Consider the following 15,226-nt stretch of genomic DNA (forward strand, 5'->3'; position numbering starts at 1 on the left):
GTCTGGGCTTCCCACCTACCTACCTGCACGACGGCCCCAACTGAAGGTAGTGTGAACAGGCCCTACAGTTGGCCCCGACTAGGGCGTTAATCCCCCAACCTGTCGAGATTCTGGACCCACGAGCAGACCCCTCGTGCCGCCACCTTCTCTCCCTCCACCGTGGGCCGGGGTAATCACGTTGGGTCACCACCGCAGTTATCTAGTTACCACCACCTCAAGCCGAGGCGAGGGGATGTGGTGGTGGTAGGGGGGGGGGGGGCACCCCTACGAAGCGAGAGGGGAAAGGGAAGGAGCCCCGACTGTGCTTCCTGCTCGGGGAGGATCGAGTACCCACCGACCGCACCGTGCCATACTGGGGTCGAGGAAATAGGTGCACTGATGATGGGGGATTGAACAACATCGACTGCGCACTCGTCATATAAATTGGACGAAATGCCAAGTCGATTGTTCCATAGGAATTTCCTCTTTTTACAATTTAAAATCATAAACTCTACAACGTATCTTTCGAACATTTTCCCCGCGAGTCTTACAGAAATATGAAACACTCTAACCAAGATTGGGACCATCCAGAGAAGACGTGTAAATGTTCCTCAGATTTCGTTCGGCGCTGAACACGTGAGCTCGGCGCCTGCGAGACTTAGGGTAGGCCAACCCGCAATGCACGCATGCGCTGCAGGCAAGATGTTGCCTACCTACCAGGGGTCATAAGGGCTTGCGGAGGCTGAACAATTTGGCAGGTTTGTATCGCCGAATGACGGGCGTACTGGATGACCCCTTGTCATGGTCCACACCAGACGGTGCTTCGTGTGACCACCACCACTGATCCCGGCGAAAGGCACCAGGAACAGCCGAGAGCGGAGTCGACCTCCCATGTGATGTGGTACCTGGCGGGGCTGGGCGTGCTGGTGCACCACGGCCTCGCGCGGCGGGGAGTGGGGAGGAAGGGAGGGGGCGAGGGTATGGCGTCAGGGAGCAGGACCCACCCCCCTCCCCACCAACCCATCGGTCCAGCGGAGGAATAAAGGATGCACTTGGGAAATACTACGGGAGACACCCACACAGGGCGGCCAACCTGGCGGTGCGGAGCGAGGGTTGGGGGTGCAGCAGGCAGGGGTTAGGGTTGGGGTGGATGAGGTGGTGACCGCTGGAGGCCAGCAAGAGAGAGAGAGAGAGAGAGAGAGAGAGAGAGAGAGAGAGAGAGAGAGAGAGAGAGAGAGAGAGAGAGAGAGAGAGAGAGAGAACGACGACGACTCGACATAAACGTCAAATTCAGGACCGCCAATGGTGATAAAAATACAAAAAAAAATAGAAAAGATGTGTGTGCGAGAGAGAGGAGCGGGTCGCCATGCAGGCTTGAGGTAGACCGTACGAGGGCCATTGGCGACGGCCAGCGGCCAGCCTCAAGGAGGGTCGCGTCGCAAGGCGCTCTCTGCCTCGACCCGTGCCGTAACACCGTGCGGGTTCAAACCCCGTACCGCCATCATCTTCTTCACATTTTATAATTTTATCTACGTTTTTTGGGTACCTTTTTTAAAGGTAGAGCACGAGGTCGTTTACCAAAGACCCCTCCTGGAAAGAGGTAAGAAAAGAGGCGAAGGAAAAGAAAACAGGGAAGGGGCGCGGATGCGCGGGGGGCCCATCCCATGGCGAGAGTGGGAGCGAGAGAGAGAGAGAGAGAGAGAGAGGAGGGATAGGCGCGGGGGAGACACAAGGAGAAGGGGAGGGCGATTTCCCGCCGATCTTTACGGCGGGACTTTTAGGACCGGACGCAAGTGTGTTACTTTGTGATTGGCAAGAATCATCAGGAGGCCGTGAAGCAGTTAGTGGCCGAGGCCGTCGTGCGCTCCGGCCGGGGCCGCGACTGGCCGAGGCCTCGGGAGACTTCCCTGCGGCCCGAGGCTGGGCCTGGCCCCCGGCCTGGCCGGGGACGTGAATGGGCTGCCATTTAGCAGAGGCCCTTGACTTGATTCCGCAGAGGAAGAAACGCCCCCCATCCCTTCGCTTCCTGGACCGTTCGAACGAAAAGGAGCAGCAGAGTGGTGTCGTTCGTATTGCGGAGGAAGAGAGCCTAAATCCAAACCCATTTGTGGATGGGTAAGAGAGTAGAACAGTACTTGAACCGTTTGTTTACCTCCACAATGTAAAGGAATGAGCATAATATAGCCCATGAAACAAATGACATCAATAAACCAATGGACAAAAACGCAATTTTTACAGTTTTAGAGTAGATTATGTGGTTGTGGTTTTCACGAACCAAAATGTCCGAATTTTGAATATCGCGTGACGTTATCTCCGTCCCGCGATGCTCCCCGGTTCTCTCTTTTGCAGACCTCCCTCTCTCCCGGCCACCATTCCGCCCCTCTCACCCCTTCATCGCCACCCACCCCCTCGCTGCTGGTCCCCGTTGGTCAGTTTGTGTCGAGTGATAAGCAGCCACTGGCATGCACACCCCATTACACCATTTCAGCCCCGTTTTATTGCAATTTAAAAGACATTTGCCTCTTCATTGTGACCACTGGCCACCCCCTACACCCGCACCCCTCTACCCCTCACACCCGCTCTTCCACTCATCCCCCCCCCTCTCTCTCTCACCCAGCCCACAAAGGGCCTAGATTTGTATCAGTTCATAGATTTCCTCAAACGTAAATCGCTGTACACAGTCGCACATCCACCATCCACCTCGCTCCAAAGCCGCGACACAAGTTTAAGAAAACTATTCCATTAGAACAAAATAATTGTTGAGTGTTAGGCTGCTAGGAAGCACTTACTATCACGGTAAAAACAATGTCTCATTTTTTGAGGAAATAGGGAAAACTTTGAGGAACTCCCCTGATTTGACAAAAACTCCTCAGATTTCGAGGAAGTCTCCTCAAAAAATGTGTGATTTTGCCTCAATTTTTGAGGAGGTTCCTCAAAATCTGAGGCGAGATCCGAGGAGTTTTCTTCAAATATGGGAGGTCCTTAAAGTTTTCCCCTTTTCCTAAAAAAATGAGACATTGTTTTTACCGTGTTGCCGTACAAACTTCCGATTGCCAATTTGCGTCGCGTGTGTTCAGGAGAATTCAATATGAAAAAAATTCGATATGAAAAAAATATAAATCACGTCCCTTTAAAAACCCACTAGTTAGGGATACTTTAATTTCGAGATAAGACGTCAGCCAACCAGGAACAGGCTGCTAGCGTCCACCCGTGTCCGAGGCGCGCGCAGGTGCATTGGAGGCGCCAGCAGCAGCAGCAGCAGCAGGCGCCTGCCCAGACTTGGGCGGTATTAGTCGCCGGACTCTTTTTATGGATTTATGGGCCGGACCTTACGTCAATATCAGGGCCGCGGGGCCGAGCCAAGCCAGGAGGCGACGAATAATAAAACGGAGGAGCTCCGGGGGCGGGGAGAAAAAAAAGGGAAGACGGGAGCAGTTATTCTCACGTGTGCCGCCCGCTGGTAATATCCGTGTCGCTGCCATATGTACGGGGTGCGACCCCGGGTACACTCAACCTCTACGCCTACACCTACACCCTGTCACCCAGCTTAACTACCACTACCATAGATACGGGGTGCGACCCAAGGTACACTCAACCTCTATACACCTACACCACCCTGTCACCTAGCTCTACCTACTTTCCATCGATCTTTCTCTGTATACCACATCTTCATCGTAAACACAAGGAATGTTTCAAATGTTTCAAGCGCCTTGTATGGCACGGCTGGCTTCCCCTGTCTCTCCTCCCTCTCTCTTCCTTATCAACGGCCAAAGTAACGAATTCCTCCTCTTCTTTTTCGTGTCGCCCGCCGCGCCGCGATACACGGAGGCGATAGGGAAGGGCGTGGCGTGGCGGGGCGTTTGGTCAGTCGCGTGCCCCTCATGATCTAGGAAATGATCTGGACACACACACACACACACACACACACACACACACACACACAATAGTCGTGATGTCCGCGCGCGGCCGGCCGATAGCTTTAACTGACTGCAATAAATTGCAGGATGCGCCCTATAAAGAGACCAGGGACAGAGGAGGAGGCGGCGGAAGGGGGGAGCGGGAAGGAGAAGGAGAAAAAAACTGGGCCGTAAAAACGGCAAGAAGATGCGTAGTGGCCGACCCGGAGACTTGTAATGCGGTGCAGACGGACCAGACGGACAGAGCGAGAGCGAGAGAGGGGGGGATGGAGGGTGAGAGAGAGAGCGTCAGACAAGGAAGGACGTCAAGGAGGCACATACTGTAGGGGAAGCTTTAACCCTGTTTCTGTATCCCGTTCGCACTAGCAGCCTGTGATACAAGTTTTAAAACTATTTCACGTTCTTGTCTGCGCTCATTTTCTCAAAACTGTGTGTATATTGAAAGGAACGCAAAGCAGTTCAGGTTGGGCTTGGGTCAAAATCTCAAACAGCTAGTAAGAAACAATTTGGAGACTGTTTAAAAATCTGATTCATGAGGTATTATAAAAAGGGGGTGGGCGACTTCAAAATGTATTTAAAAAACCAAAAAACATTTTACTTATATTTAGGCATATTAGTGTGATTAGGTACAAGCCCAAAAGAATGCCAACATTTATATATTTTAGTCCATAACATCTTTAGATTCGATTCAGATTCGAATCAGACACACTGGTATGAAACGGGGAAAATTGAGCCTAATTTATTTTTTTGGACTCCATAGGGGATTATAAACTTAGCTCCTGCATTTATTTTGCCCAGCTTTTAGACTTTCCCCTAACTTTCGTGAAAACTAGATGAAATTCGTTCGTTTGAGTTGAGTAAAGCTAAAAAGTCTCTCATTCAGATGAAGAAAACGAATCGAATCGAACGGAAGGTTTTATCTTTGACACGGTATAGCAGCCTGCACCTGGTGAGTGACAGTGTGGGCAGAGGGTCCAGGAGCGGCGCGGGGGCGGCCGCGAGCAGCGCGCACATGATCAGAGCTGTTGGCGATCAGCTATCAAGGAGCCGATGAGCCGGGGGCGGGTCCGGGGGGAGGAGGGGAGGGGGCCGTGAAACGGTCCCCGGGGCTCGCATAAAAAGAGGAGCAAATAACACACCCGCTCTCCCCTCGGGCGGTCCGCAAGAGAGAGTGCACGCGCGTGTGTGTGCGAGAGAGAGAGAGAGAAAGAGAGCCAGAGAAGAGGGGTGTGAAGCTCCGTGGGCGCCGCCGGACACGCGACCGTGCGAAGCACCCTGGGCGCTGCGCTGCACCCCAAGTGACCAAGCGGCCCAGGACACATCAGCCGAGCGAGCCAAACCACTAGGTATTTAGCATTCAGATTTCGCGCACACACTAGCTTGAAGCTCTCTTGAGCGTGTACTACTAGCACTACCAGCCAGTGGGTATAGTAGTAGGAGCAGCAGCAGTAGCCCCCCAGCAGCGGCGATGCACCCCCCTGGATCAGAGATAAGGCCAACCCCAGACTGACACGATACCCCCCCCCCTCCTCCTCCCTCCCCTCCTCGGCCACTCCCTTTTGCTGTTGGCTGAGAGGGGCGCAGCGAAGGCGAAGACCCAATCACGGAACCGAGACCCAGTCCCTTTTATTTCTTCCCCAAAGTAGTAGCATATCGCCTGCCGGTCACTTCCCCCTACTCTCTCTTTCTTCCCCTCCCCGGCCCACACGTTCACTACCCTCATACTCTCGCTACCACTACTCTTCACCCGGCGGCAGGTGACCACATACAGAACACACGGAAAAAAATAAATTGGTCGTCAGAAGTAAATAGTTAATTTCGTGACAATCGTTCAAAAAATTGTTGAGGTAACTAATAATTTGTTGTCAGGACCAAGATTAAGTTGTCAGAGACAAGAGTTGGTCGCTGAAACGAAGCACGTTGCTGCAGGAGCCAATTCGTGGTTTGGTTTTAGAACGAATGCGTTAGCTCAAGCACCGAACAGCTTGTTCTGACAACTTAATCTTGGTTCTGAAAACAAACTATTAGTTACCTCAACAAATTTTTGATCGATTGTCACGAAATTAACTAATATTTAGTTCTGACGACCAATTCATTTTTTTCCGTGCATGACTTCAACAACTCAAATAAAAGGTGTAGGGGATATGCGCCAGGTCCACGGCGCCTTGCGGGCGAGGGGTGGGCGACTTGAATTTTTCGTGTACACAGGAGTACGGAGTACAGTCGGAGAACACCCGGAGCACACCGGTGTACAGTCGGAGTACGCGGAGAACTTGCGACAAAAACAGCCAGAGTACACGGAGTACAGTCGGAGTACGAGTACAATCGGAGAACACCTGGAGTACATTTTGGCCTGTACACAGGAGCCGCCCAGTCGTCCACCCCTCGCTTGCGGGTCCGGGTCCGACAATCACCTCCCGCTCTCCGTACAGTCTCTGCCTCACCGTGCGAACACCGTCTGGGCCTCCCCACTCTCTCTACCCCCCCCCCTCTCTCTCCTTCACACGTCCCCCAGGAGCGGTCACGCATAAAAAGCGCCGAAACCCTCCGCGCCCCGCCCCACGGGGCTGGTCATGGCCCTGGCCACCCCGAATTCGCGCCGGAAATCTGCTTAGTCCCCTGAGGTCAGGCGGGGAGTTTAGGCCTCGACAAGACGCTGGGGACGGCGGCGACGGCGGCGCGGGGGAGGTGCAGCAGGGGACCGCCAAGGGGGCGGGGTCGGGGGCGGCACGGGGGCAGGGGGAGGCGGCGAACTGTATCGGCCGAGCATGTCCTCATTTCCAACTTGAATCATTGATGGCCAGTTTATCTGGGGGTGGGCCGTGGGCCGGAGTAGGCCCCCTGCCATGGAGCACACTACTCCCTCCCCCCCTCCCTCCCTCTCTCCCTCTCTCTCTTTCATAGCTGTTGGACTAATCCGAACCCCACTTCCCCAAGTGACGGACGGATAAGCCACTTGTCCTTTGGAAGGGCGCAGGAGCACTGTCCCACCCGATCACCTTCTCGGTCCAGAGTCCAGAGGGTTGGCGAGGGAAGGACCAGCAACAAGAGCAGCAGTATTGCACCCCGGTATGACTTTTTGTGCATTTTTGTTGTATCAATTGACATTAAAAATAACAAGTGAAGACGCAGTAAGGAAATATGTGTTTAGAGCTCATTGTGCTTTTCATTTCAGTCTGTGCAAATTGGTTTTAAAGAGCGTGAAGACAGAACGCAGGGGTGGGTTGCGCTTTCTCTCTCTCTCTCTCCCGTCCCTTCTTCCCTCCCCTTACCCTCTCGAAGCACGCCGCAGCCCGGCTCGTGCGGTCTCATGATGATTCCAAAATCACGTCCACCAGATCAACTTCAATTTCAAACACCTCCCCCTCTCTCGCCCTCCCTCCCTCTCTCCCGCCGGCGCGCGACACGTCGGAGGCGTGGTGGGGCGTGGCGGGGTGTGGCGGGTCGTGGCGGGGCGTGGCGAGGAGAGGGGTGGCGGCCGGCGGTGGCGCGGGGTGAGCAGGGCGCCCGTCCTGGGCCATTGAGCAGTCCGGGGGTGCGGGGGTTGGTGAGCGGGGAGGGGAGGTGTGGGGACAGAGGCCTCGCCAGAGGCGTGGGTATTCCTAGAGAGGAGCGCAGCCAGCCAGCCTAGCAGTGTGTTACTTTGGAATCAATCGAGCAGAAATGATTGCAAGATTCTGTTTATGCCCGCGCCCCGCCCCTGCTCTCGCCGATAATTGATGTGGCTGTCTGAGCGTTCAGCCCTTTACGTCATACTCGGGCAGGAGGATGAGCAACGAGGATCAGGAACAGGATCAGAGAGAGAGAGAGAGAGAGAGAGAGAGAGAGAGAGAGAGAGAGAGGAAGCTTCCTCGAAGTTCTCTCTGGATGTGTGACGTACGACTAGGCCGCCTCCAACAGGCACCGTGGGCTGCTGCTGCTGCTGCTTGAAACTCGAAAAATCCCGACTTGAAGCAGCAAAGTACGCAAAACTACGTCTTTTTCTTATCGAGTCAGAAAAAATAAGAAATGTGCAGCATAAATTGTGCAGGCGATATGCCATCATGTTTTGGGAAACGCTAATGGGTGAGAATCGACGACATGGTATCGCAGCCCCGTCAGGAAGTGAACCTTATTTCCTTTGAAAGGGGCAACAAGCCGCCGCCGGCGAAAAGACTACTAGTGAGGGAGGGGAGGGGAGAGCGAGCGGAGCATCCTGGCAACGCCTCCCTCCGCAGCGCTCCCTTCTGCAAATCAGATTCATTTTCGCGAGGAAAAAGAGACGAAGAAAAAAATAATTCGGAAGTTTTTCTGGGCACCTCTTTGTCGCCGGGTACCTGACCTGATCGCACTCATACTATATAGGGGCAGAAAATATTTTCCGGGGCGTGTCGTCTGCACCGAGCTCTTCGCCATCCCTCCCTCCCCTCCCTCCCCCTAACATGCGCACTGGGTCGCCCCAAGACAGATTGCAGCCCAGCGCGCCATTTCAATGTTGTCCGACACAAAAATCGGTTTATTCTTTATGGAGTTCAGAAGTCACTTTAAAGGAATCCCCGGGCCAGATAAAAAGATATATGGCCCAGCCGGTCCGGGCCCGGCCTATATAGCCGCCGGGTGGGAAGGAGGGGAGGGGGCAGTTTGTGGACGACTTGGCCTCCTCCTCCTCCTCCCCTTTTGCTATTCAGGGGTGGGGGGTGGAAAGGGCTAAACGGACTGAGAAGAATAATAGAAACACAAGATTTCAAAATTTTACCAAAAAAAAGGGCTAAAATAAACAAGCTGGGCCCGCTCTTCCGCCAAACCAAGTTGCCAGCTCCGCTTCGCTCCACCGGCAACTCGGTTCGGCAGGGAGCGGGCCCAGCTTGGCCTGCCGGCGGCGTTTGGGACGTGCCTTCGGCCCGTCCCTTCTGAATTTTTATGGTGTTATACATCTTCTATCCGAAAACGGGCCTTCGGCCCGTTTGAGTGACGGCTTGCTTCGAACCATCTTTTTGCCAGGTACCTTTTCTGTCTACTTCGTAAGTAAAACTCAACAAACGAAGTATTCTTTTCATACGCTGAACATCTTTGGCTGTGTGTGCCGCAGTTTGTAGAATACATTCAAGTTATGCCGAAATTTTAAGTTATTGACGTTAGCTTATGAATCCAATAACACATCTATGAAAATGTACATAAGACTAGACATAGAAGTTAAATATACTTCCAGGCATACTCTGAATGACACCGAACGTGTTCAAACAACAAAAAACTAAATGTGTTTTTTTTGTGTGTTTTTTTTTTTTGAATGAAAGTGTACACGTTTTATTAATGATGTGCCACCATAAAATAAGCCCACTCTTCTGCTTAAAAGAAAATTTTGAACCGGCCGCAAACTTCTCAGACAGAAGTGTACTTCTGAAAAAATAAAAACATTTCTGTTTTGGCCATTTTGGTGAGAGATACTCCCTCTATCGCCAAAACGGTGAAAGATAGAGCCAAACGGACGAAATTTTAACACACAGGGCTATATTTTCACAAGGTTACCCCCTAGGAAACCATCAAATATTTTCTAAGCTTAATATATTGTTTTTGGGCCACTTTTGTCAGAAAAACTCCCTCTAGCGCCTAAACGGTGAGAGATAGAGCCAAACGGACGAAATTTTAGCCCATAGGGCTCTACTTTCCCAAGTTACCCCTTAGCAGACCGTCAAATATTTTCTAAGCTTAATATATTGTTTTTGGGCCACTTTTGTCAGAAAAACTCCCTCTAGCGCCTAAACGGTGAGAGATAGAGCCAAACGGTCGAAATTTTAGCCCGAAGGGCTCTACTTTCACGAGTTACCCCTTAGAAGACAATAAAAAAATATTTTTTTTCCACTTCTTGGACCAACCCCTATTTCTTTGTTACCCTCTCAGACCCACTCAGGGGTGGTTGCCAGGATTTGCACCAACCGTTTCGTTGTCCAGAAGTGACAACAATAATACCCTGAAAATTTCAGACCTCTAGCTCACGTCCTTCTTGGGGAACGGACAGACGGACAGACAGACAGACAGACAGACAGACAGACACAAAGGCGATGGCATAAGCCCGCTTATATAGCTTTTAAGCAAAAGAGCGGGCTAAAAACGACAAGAAAAATAGTTGGACACTTACTTAACTTTTTGAACACTTTTCAGAATTCAAATATCCAGTCAAACATTTAAAAGTGTGCAGCATAACGTTATTGAGCTCTTGCATTTGTACGTCAGTTGAAAGTTGCACACTTTCTTTATCAGTGTAAGAGTGATAACGCAACACTGATAAACCAAGTGTTCAACTGCTCAACACTTGTAAGTGTAAGTCTGTAGTAGTACACTTGCAAGTGTTTAACTCGGTATTTGTGCACTTGTAAGTGTTTAACTCTCCTGTTGTACACTTCTCTAGATCGGGCGCCTACTGTGAGAGAAGTGTTCAACAGAGAAGTTGCACACTTACAAGTGCACAAAAACCGAGTTGGACACTTGCAATTATACTACTACTGAATTGAACACTTGCAAGTATTGAACTTGCAGTTGCACACTTACAAGTGTTGAGCAGTTGAACACTTGGTTTATCAGTGAAGTGAGCTGTGTAAACAGTATTCCAATCTATGAATGTAAGAAGATACAATTGGTATCCTTCATAGTTAGGAAAAGTCTCCACAAGAAGGGGGTTGGGGGTTGGTGGGTGAGTTCTCGTCACGATGACTGGAACGTAAACTTTTCTGAAACTTTCTTTTCAATTAATTGCTATGTATGAACATTTTTGCCGTAACCTGCGCGAGGTTATTTAAATGAAAAAGAAAGGAGGAAAGCCAGCAGCATAGGAGATAATAAAATGCCCTGTTATTAATAATAATAAGCTGCACGGGCTTGCTGACGCTGCTGACGCGACACACGGGTCCTGCCCAGCTCGGCCCCGCACCGGCGGCGCAGCACCGGGCGGCCGGCACCGCCAAATTGATCGTGCGACCAAGTGAAATAAAACGGAAGTGAATCGCTCATAAGAGGATCGGATTGGTATATCGTAATGCCACACACACGGATCGGTCTGCAGCGCGAGCCTGGCGAGCAGGGCACCACACACACACACACACACACACACGCGCGCGCGCGCGCACGTTCGGCACGGCAATACCATCTCAAATCTCTTCCACATGCGCTCCGCAAAATGAGATAACAACCTCAAGCTCTGAAACATAAATTGGCGTGGCAAAGTAAAATTGCCAAAAAAATCAAAAGTGTGGAGCAATTAAATACTTTTTCACGTAATAAATTGTCAAAAACATATTACATTTATCAACACCGATCTACACCAACTATACACACGGCATATTGAGGCGTGTGGCAGCGCAGAGGAAACGCGTATCGATATGGGAGCCTTCGGAAACTTATTAAGTCACCCCTCGCGTCCAGTCCGTCGCGCGGTCCGAGCGCGGAGGGCGGGCGGTCAGATGCGGTCAGATACGGGGGCCGGGCGCGGACAGTTTTAGGGCGCGCATATAATAAATGTGGCGTACAGCGCGCGTCCGTCCACTCCGTGCCACACACTCCATGCTTGCAGCGGCGGGGCGCCACTTGGGGCTAACTGCCCGGCAGCTGGACGCTGCCGTCCTCCCCCAAGTGATGCACCCTTACAAAGAGAAAAAAATGATACATTTTGGTTTCTACTATACCTTGTGTACAGGCCGTTTAGAACAAGCCCCATTTACCCGTCGTGAGGTTGATTTCCCCAGAGAGCGGGTTGGCCTGGACTAAAGAAGGTTGTACACTTGCCTATTAAAAGGTTTCGATGAATTAACAATACACTACAAGTGTATTTGTCGAGGTATTTGTGCGTTTTTGTGGAAAAGTTTGTGCTAAGTTAGTCATACGTCACGTTTCAGACAAATTTGAAATTTGTGCACAAAATGTATAATTTCGTAGAAATTAAATGAATGAACAAAAGTGTTCAAATCAACACAGAAATATGTGCAAAAAATTTGATTGCATAAATTTCAACGATTGAAAGATACAAATGCAATTGTAGAATTACACAGTGACACAGGCTTTTCCAGTGTTTGCTCTATCCGTCCTACCGTTTATCGGGACTGTTTAATGGCGGGGGCGCACGACCTACCCCTCCCCGGGATGACACACAAGAAGCACAAGCACGATTTTTTTTACACAACCCTCTGCGCTTCTTGCTGCAAGAAGAAGAAGTAGCCTGCTTGCCTACACGAGAGACTTTTGCCGCCGCAATTTGTTGATTGGTCCTAGGGGGAAATAGAGGAAGAGAGAAAGAGAGCGGCGGGGGGAGAAAAAAAAAACCCTGTTTCTATTGATGCGAAGCTCGTAACTCCTTCCCTCTCTGGTCACCGTGCATACGTCCGAATGGACCACCACCGCGGGGGCGGGACGGGGGGCGGGGCCGGCCTAGGGGTGGGGGGCAGCAGGGGGTAGCAGGGCGGTAGGGGTGGCTTCCCGGGGGGCATAAATCTCCAAAGTGCCAATAAACAGGGCCGGCAGCGCCCACTAGCCGGTATAGTTCGCCCGCATAACAGCGTCGCAACGCCCTCGTCAAAGCCCAGCGCGCCGATACAGTGTTGCCTCTTCCCAAACCTCTCTCCCTATAACTCGTGATCACCCTGTATAAAACGAACTGCGCGTCACAAATAGAAACGCCGCCCGCGGGCGGGCCACCCTGCGGGACAAGAAGACGAGGACGGAGCAGAGCAGAGGGAAGGGGGTGGTGGCATCGGAGGATATCGCAAGAAGCTTATTGCGCGTTTTACTGCAGAGGACGAGGTGCCGGCCGAGCTCCGCCCGCTGCCCTCGGAGGTTGGCCGCCCCGCCCCGCACTGCCGCTCTCTGTTGCGCCGCCGCCGCCGCTGCTGCTGCTGAGGCCGGAGGATATTCGTGGGTGGCACTAAAGAAGCAGATGGTCATCTTGCTGACAGTCGTGATACGAGTAAAGCGCCGTTACAGTTGCTGCTGCTGCTGCGGCTGCTGCTGCTGAGGGTCCGGCCCGCGACCGCCACCCAGCAGGGCACGACAAGGCCTGCCGCGGCCGTATAACCCTTGTCTCTGACCACGCGGCCCCGGAACAAGCATTCGGGGGCCTCCACAGAAGGGGCGGCGCCAGATCCAGAATTCAGTCCAACGTATCTTAAAATGTCCTCACTAATATGTTATTTGCCCATAACGTCCTCACTAATATGTTATTTGCCCATTGTACAAATTTAATGTCCGACGCGTAATTGTTATCCATCCTCCCATTTTGGTGTGTGAATGGTCATCCAGCTTACTGTTCTTGTGAGTAACGTATGGGTTTCTTTTGAGGAGAGTGTAAGTTTCAAAAACCCAAGCGAAAACATGATCGAAAACCGCCCAAAATTGCACGTTTTAAAAGTGTCGTGTGGCAGCGCAGGTCGCGGCCTCGCGAGCCCCGCGCGGCGGTATTATACGCGTTTTCGCGGCTCGTTATCTCCCCTGGCCCCGGAGCGGCCTCCCTGGAGCTGCGCACGCAGAACCGAGCTTATTGTAGTTTAACGAGCAGCCAATCTGCGCGTTTGCTCTGAGAGGGTTGGCTCCCGCCCACACCGCGCGGTGCGCCGCCCGCGAGCAAGCTCATTCTTTAATTGTGGATAAGCCCCCCTCACACGGGGTACCACCGCACGACGGCAAATATCGCGTCGGCCCGATGGCGTCGCGATGGAGCACGGCAAGCTGCGCGAGGCGCGCTTTGCGCCGGGGAGGCGGGCAGCCCATCGGGCTCGGCGACCAGGCGGGCAGCATTTGCATGGTTAAAACATTCGGACCATAGTAGGGTGGTTCAAGAAAGGTTAACACGTCAATTTTTCAAAACTACAATTTTGTCCAAAGAATAAATCCACTGGTTCGACGAAGAAATTAATGTTTTTATTGCAAGTGTGCGCGAAAATATCGCGTCTGCAAAAGTGGTGAATGACGACAGAGGAGCTTCATCTCTCGGTAGGCAAAAGAGGAAAGAGCAGCCAGCAAACGAGATCGAGTCCTGGCCAACAAGGCCCAGGGAATGCCGTGGGCGTGGCGGAGGCACCCCTGCAGCACGCCGGCCTCACGGACTCCATTTCAATTTTTGACACCCACGGCGAGGCGCTGCGGGACGTGGGACAGTCAGACACGCGAGGGTGCACCGGGAAGGGAGTGTCGGGCAGAGAGAGAGAGAGAGAGAGAGAGAGAGAGAGAGAGAGAGAGAGAGAGAGAGAGAGAGAGGAGCAGATTTCCCAGTGGCCTCAGGGGCTCTCTTGCCTGTCCTCTCGACTCGACCCGGCAAACGACACCACGCGGAACACCTCTTGAACGGCCCGCCACGCCCCCGCCACGCCCCGCCACGCCCCACTTAACATCTATCATGTTGACAGTGTGCTCGAGCCGGACGCAAATTGGTTTCATTTCGCAAGGGGCTCCGACCAGAGAGAGCGACGGAGGTGGGCGAGGGGGTGGCGCGGGGCGAAGTGGCGCGCGGGGTGTGGGAGGGAGGGGAGGGAGAGAGGAGAGGAGAGAGAGAGGGAGAGGGAGCGAGCAGGAGCGGAGGAGCCTGCCCGCCGCCCCCAGCCGCAACGGTGCGCCCCTGCGGTTGCCTACCCCTAAAGGGGCGGGTCGCGCAGGTCCTAGGGCGCGGGCACATGTGCCGATTCTGTTTTGGGGCGCTGTCGGCGTGGGTGTGCCCCGTAGGGTGCCCCCATAAGGTCCCCCCGCGGGAGGAGCCCACCTCAAAGGGCGCTGCCGAGGTCCTAACTGTCGCCCCGGGGCCCGCAGGAGGGGGTCGCGGGAGGAGGAGGGCGTAAGTGCAGAGCTGGGACTCTAGGCATGCAAACTAACAGCTCGGGCTGAAGCCTCGGAAGCCGTAGGGAGACTTGGCTAACCGGATCTGGTCACGCAGCGCCCCGCCGCGCCCCGCCTCGCCCTTAGACCCGACCTAGGTGCCCCACAAGGGGCGGCCCCGGCCGCTTGACCTTAGGGGAGAGTCAACCACCCGGCCAAAACGCAGGGCGCTTGTCTGGTTTAAACGGGAGAGAGAGAGGGGGGGCGGGCATAGCGGGCAGAGCTGCGGCCGCACCAGGGCGCTCTCCTCGCCGAGGGGCAAGGGCAGAGGAGCTCGGGTTTAAAGTCACCTCTCTGATTGGAATCTTGGAAACAACGAAACGACGTTTCTAAAAAGGCAACAAATGCGTCGTTAGTCGCATAGCTTAGCAACGCCGTATACGGTTTTCAAACGATGCCTGGTCTCTTTACAAAATTTGGTGTATCCTTTTGTTTTGCTCCGTCGGGGACGACGTGGCGGGAGTGCAGCAGATCGCATTGGGAGCCTGGGGACGCCCCCCCCC

The 15,226-nt window shown here is 53.1% G+C and overlaps 1 protein-coding gene across 1 annotated transcript in view; it reads right to left on the minus strand.

Annotated features, from left to right (window-relative positions):
• The window catches only part of LOC127749282 (uncharacterized), a 91,138-nt gene that overhangs the window by 24,302 nt on the left and 51,610 nt on the right, over positions 1-15,226 (minus strand). The window lies entirely within an intron of this gene.

This window comes from Frankliniella occidentalis, unplaced genomic scaffold (genome assembly GCF_000697945.3).
Source record: "Frankliniella occidentalis isolate FOCC.00 unplaced genomic scaffold, Focc_3.1 Scaffold42, whole genome shotgun sequence".
NCBI lineage: Eukaryota > Metazoa > Arthropoda > Insecta > Thysanoptera > Thripidae > Frankliniella > Frankliniella occidentalis.